Genomic DNA, 5,978 nt, shown 5'->3' with positions numbered 1-5,978 from the left:
TCCACCGCTACTTGCTTCACACTGCATTACTGGGTGAACCTGTGAAGAATTAAGAAAACCATCAATCTTTTTATTCAAGAGTTCTACCTGATTAGAGAGCATGGTGACCGAATCGACGTTATAAACGCCGACTATTTTCGTCGGCTTTGTCCTCATGACTTGCCACTGATAGTTATTCAGTGACATCTCCTCTATAAACTCATAGGCATCTTCCGGTGTTTTATTTTTGATGGTTTCACCCGCCGCTGCATCAACCATCTGCAGAGTCGAAGGATTCAGACCATTGTGAAATGTTTGTACTTGGAGCCAAAGCGGTAACCCATGGTGAGGGCACCTTCTCAAAAGGTCCTTGTACCTCTCCCATGCATTGTATAGTGTTTTTAAATCCATCTGCACAAAAGAAGAGATATCATTACGTACTTTAGCCATTTTAGCCTGTGAAAAATATTTAAGTAAAAATTTTTCGGTCATTTATTCCCAAGTAGTAATTGATCCTCGTGGTAATGAGTTCAACGACTGTTTAGCTTTGCTCTTCAATGGAAAGGGAAAAATCGAAGACGAATGGCATCATCAGAAACACCATTGATTTTAAATGTATCGCATAGTTCTAAAAAGTTGGCTAAATGAGCATTGGGATCCTCATTCTGCAAACCATCAAACTAAAAAAATTACTATATCATTTGAATAGTGTTAGGTTTTAATTCAAAAGTATTTGTAGCTACAGTAGGTCTAACTATGCTCGATTCAGTTCCTGTTAAAGAGGGTTTAGCATAATCATACATAGTACGTGGAGCAGGATTTTGATTAACCGCAATTGTAGGAGGTAGCTGATTGCCTTGGTTTTCAGCCATCTCTTCGGTTGGGGGTTGAGTATCATCTTCTTGCTCGTTCTTTGTGTATCTTAAGCTTCGCCTTATTTCTCTTTGGTTTCTACGTACTGTGCGGTCGATTTTTTCGTCAAAAAGCAATGGTCCCAACGGGTTTCTTCTAGCATAGACTATGAAAACCTGCCAAGAGAAGGAAAAAGTAAGTTAATAAATAATAATAAAATTAAATTAAATTGCAAGAAAAATAAATGGCTAAAGTAATAAAAATTAAGCGTTCCTAATATCTTAGTTCCCCGGCAACGGCGCCAAAAACTTGATCACGTTATTTTGTGATAGGTTTTAAATATTTATAATTAATCATTCTTGAAACTAACTATTATCGCGATGTAGGCAAGTGTACCTATCGAACAGTAGTATAGCTTTAGCAAGATCGGATTGTCGAACCCAAAGGAACTAAAAGTACTAGTAATGACTGTTTTTTTATTATCTAGCCTAAGAATAATAGGGTTTTGTTTTAATTAACTAATTATCTACACTAAGAACTCACAGAGAAAAGAATTGGGGAATTGCTTTTGGGAAAAATCGATTGACTTAAGACAATACCTAAGGAAAAATCCACCTAGACTTTACTTGTTATTCGGCTCAATCGCATTTATTTATTCATTCAACTTGTTCCGTAGAGATCCCTAAGTTATGTTATTATCCCTATTCAAGACTAATAATGTCTAATCCCTAGATTGAATAACTGAGACTTTTCTCTAATTAACACTTTAGGGTTGCATTAACTCGATCTATGGATCCTCTTATTAGGTTTCACCTTAATCTGACAAAATCTTGTCACCCTATGTCTAGGCACGCAATCAACTCCGCTTAATTATGATAAATGTACTCTTAGACAGGATTTATTCCTCCTCTGAATAAGAGCTTATTTTGAATCAGTATCCTGGGATATCAAAACAAGAATTAAGAACACATAATTAAGAACAAGTTAAATATTTATCATACAATTCAGAAAATAATAATAAGATTTGTCTTAAGTTTCATTCTCCTGAGGTATTTAAGGGATTTAGTTCATAACTAAATAAGAAAACATCTCAGAAAAATAAAGAATACAAAACATAAAGAAAACCCAAAACTCCTGAAGGGGAATTAAAGAGAGATCTTCAGTCTTGATGATGAATCCGGCTTCTGAGATGAATCAATCGGCTTCCTTGGAGTAATTTCTTACTTCCTATTCTGTGTGCCCCCTTTTCTCTTCTTCTAGGATGTATTTATATGCTTTGGAATGACTAGAAGCCCTCAAAATTAGCCTTTTCCGAATTGGACTCAACTTGGGCTCGGCAGGGACACTCCCATGGCACACGCCTGTGTTCGATTACTTCAGGCCATGTTCGAGCCTGCCAAATTGACACGGCCGTGTGGTCTGCCCGTGTAAGGAGGTCCAAGCCGTGTTGATTTTGTACTTTGGCCCATTTTCTTCGTTTTTAGCCCATTTCTCGTTCCTTTCACTCTCCTATGCTCTTCTAAGTATAAAACATGAAATTAAAGCATTAGGAGCATCGAATTTACCAATTCTAATGAGAAATCATCCATAAAATGCATTAAACATGGGGTAAAAATATGTACGGTTTATCACACACGAAGTGTGAGTTCACCTGTACCAACATCAATTATAGTTCTAGCAGTTGCTAAAAAGGGCTTTCCTAAAATTAAAGGCATGCCACTATCCTTTTCTATGTCTAGAACAACAAAATCAACTGGGAAAATGAATTTGTCAATTTTAACGAGTACATCTTCAATAATACTGATCATGATTTTGTGTGATAAGTTTTATAAATTTATAATTAATCGTTCTTGAAAATAACTATTATCACGATGTAGGCAAGTGTACCTATCGAACAGTAGTATAGTTTTAGCAGGACCGGATTGTCAAACCCAAAGGAACTAAAAGTACTAGTAATGACTGTCTTTTTATTATCTAGCCGAAGAATAAGGGGGTTTGTTTTAACTAACTAATTAACTAAACTAAGAATTCACAGAAAATAGAATTGGGGGATTACTTTTGGAAAATGGTTGAATTAAGACAATACCTAAGGAAGAATCTACCTAGACTTCACTTGTTATTCTGACTCCGAATCGGACGATTTATTCATTTAACTTATTCCATAGGAATCCCTAAGTTATATTATTATCCCTCTCGAGACTAACAACGTCTAACCTTAGGTTGAATAATTGAAATCCTTTTCTAATTAACTTCTTAGGGTTGCATTAACTTGATCTATGAATCTCTTTATTAGGTTTCACCCTAATCTGGCAAAATCTTGTCACCCTATCTCTAGGCGCCAACCAAGTCCACTTAATTATGACAAATGTACTCTTAGACAGGGTCTGTTCCTCCTCTAAATAAGAGCTTAACTTGAATCAATATCCTGGAATATCAAGACAAGAATTAAGAACACATAATTAAGAACAAGCCAAATATTTATCATACAATTCAGAAAATAATAACAAGATTTGTCTTAGGTTTCATTTCCCTTAGGTATTTAGGGGATTTAGGTCATAACTAAAAAGGAAAACACCTCAGAAGAATAATGAATACAAAACATAAAGAAAACCTAAAACTCCTGAAGGGAAATTGAGGGGAGATCTTCAGTCTTGATGATGAACTCGACTTTTGAGATAGATCAATCGGCTTTCTTCGAGTAATTCCTTCCTTCCTCCCTGTGCCTCCCTTTTTTCTCTTCCTTTTGGGAGTATTTATAGGCTTTAGAATGCCTAAAATCCCTCAAAATTAGCCTTTTCTGAATTGGACTGAACTTGGGCTTGGTAAGGACACAATCGTGTGCGATTACTTTAGGCTGTGCTCGAGCCTGTTAGAATGGCACGGGCGTGTGTTCTACCCGTGTGAGTCGTGCTTTGATTCTGCAAAATTGACACGGCTGTGTGGTCTGCCCATGTGAGGAAGTCCAAGCCGTGTTGATTTCATACGTTGGCCCATTTTCTCTATTTTTGGCCCGTTTCTTGTTCTTTTCGCTCTCCTATGCTCACCTAAGTATAAAACATGAAATTAAGGCATTAGGAGCATCGAATTCACCAATTCTAAGGAAAAATCATCCATAAAATGTGTTAAGCATGGGGTAAAAATATGTATAAATTACGGTTTATCAAATACCCCTAGGAAATCTGATTGTTTTGTCTGCTAACTGAATGCTCATCGTAATTTGTTTGGGTTTCCCAAGGCCTAGTTGTTTAAACATTTTATAATGCATGACATTGATGCTAGCCCCTAAACCAGCCAAAGTATTATTAACATCTAAGCTACCAATTAAACAAGGAATCGTAAAACTCCCTGGATCTTTTAATTTGTTGGCCAGCTTATTCTGTAGTATGGCTGAGCAAACTGCATTTAACTCCACATGCGACATCTTTTCCAACTTTTGCTTATTTGTTAAAAGCTCCTTTAAGAATTTGACTGCATTTGGCATCTGCGAAAGAGCTTCAATAAATGGTAAGTTAAGATGTAATTTTTTTAATAATCTAAGGAATTTACTGAATTGCTCGTTTGTGTGGTCTTTCCTTGTCACATTGGGGTATGGCACACGAGGTTTGTACTCTTTACTTACCGGTGTTTGTTAACTGTGGTCTACGTCACCTTTGCTTTTACTTGTCACAATTCTTTGCCTCAGTTCTGGTTCAGGTTCGACTAACCCTTCCTCATATTGAACGGTAATTGCATTGAGCTGTTCCCTTACGTTAGATTCAGTGTTACTCGACAGGCTACCTTGTGGTTGTTTAGAAATCAATTTGGCGAGTTGGCCTATTTGAGTTTTGAGCCATTGGATCGACGCTTGTTGACTCTTAAGTGCTGTTTCAGTATTCTGAAAGTGAGTTTCTGACATCGAGATAAACTTTGTTAGCATCTCCTCAAGGTTCAGCTTCTTTTCTTGTTGGTAAGGTGGTTGTTGAGAACCCAGAGGGTGCTGTGGCCTTTAATTTCCTTGACCGCCCCACGAGAAATTGGGATGGTTCCTCTTACCTGCATTATAAGTATTACTATATGGGTTATTTTGAGGTCTAGAGTTATTGTTACTCATATATTGGACTTGTTCCTCCTCGATGCTAGGGTTGAAGGGTTGATATTCTGTGTATGCTCCTCCTCCATTTAAATCACACCTCATCACTGGATGTACTTGAGTAGAACCACACAAACCGTAAATATTTTTATTTAAGAGTTCTACCTGGTTAGATAGCACAGTAATCACATCGAGGTTGAAAACATCGGCTGCTTTCATTGACTTTGTCCTCATAACTTGCACTGATAGTTATTCAGTGACATCTCCTCAATAAATTCGTAAGCCGCTTCAAGTGTTTTGTTATTCAAAGTTCCATCGGTGGCTGCGTCGATGAGTTGCCTCGTTGAGGGGTTCACACCGTTGTAAAACATCTGAACCTGTAGCCAAAGTGGTAACCCATGGTGAGGGCACCTTCTCAAAAGATCCTTGTATCTCTCCCATGCATCATAGAGTGTTTCTATTTCCATCTGCACAAAAGAAGAGATGTCATTCCTTAACTTATCCGTTTTAGCCAGCAAAAAATATTTAAGTAAAAACTTTTCAGTCATTTGTTCCTAAGTAGTGATCGACCATCGTGGTAACGAGTTCAACCACTATTTAGCTTTGTTCCTCAATGAAAAGGGAAACAACCGCGAATGGCATCATCAGAAACACCATTGATTTTAAAAGTGTCACAAAACTCTAGAAAATTCGCTAAGTGATTGTTTGGATCCTCATCCTGCAAATCATCAAACTGAACAAACTATTGTATCATTTGAATTGTGTTAGGTTTTAGTTCAAAATTATTTGTAGCAATAGTAGGTCTAACTATACTTGACTCAGTTCTTGTTAAATTAGGTTTAGCATAATCATACATAGTACGTAGAGCAGGATTTTGATTTACTGGATCAGCAACAATCGCAGGAGGTAGCGAATTTTCCTGATTTTCAGCCATCTCCTCGGTTGTGGTGTGAATGTCGTCCTCTTGCTCTTCCTCTGTGTGTCTTAGGCTTCGCCTTATTTCTCTTTGATATCTGGAAGGTATGCGATCGATCTCACTATCAAAAAGTAATGGTCCAACGGGTTTCTTCTAGTCATA

At 37.2% G+C, this 5,978-nt stretch overlaps 2 non-coding genes across 2 annotated transcripts; both read left to right on the top strand.

The window, feature by feature from the left end:
• The first annotated feature begins 316 nt into the window (after positions 1-316).
• On the top strand, positions 317-423 carry LOC128290821 (small nucleolar RNA R71). The gene has a single exon (XR_008280606.1). It is a non-coding gene; the product is annotated as a small nucleolar RNA R71 (small nucleolar RNA).
• A 4,870-nt stretch (positions 424-5,293) lies between these two features.
• LOC128290958 (small nucleolar RNA R71) lies at positions 5,294-5,400 on the top strand. Its single transcript, XR_008280737.1, has one exon. It is a non-coding gene; the product is annotated as a small nucleolar RNA R71 (small nucleolar RNA).
• Positions 5,401-5,978: the final 578 nt, after the last annotated feature.

Source organism: Gossypium arboreum, chromosome 3 (genome assembly GCF_025698485.1).
Source record: "Gossypium arboreum isolate Shixiya-1 chromosome 3, ASM2569848v2, whole genome shotgun sequence".
NCBI lineage: Eukaryota > Viridiplantae > Streptophyta > Magnoliopsida > Malvales > Malvaceae > Gossypium > Gossypium arboreum.
This window is presented reverse-complemented; position numbering and strand designations above follow the sequence as displayed.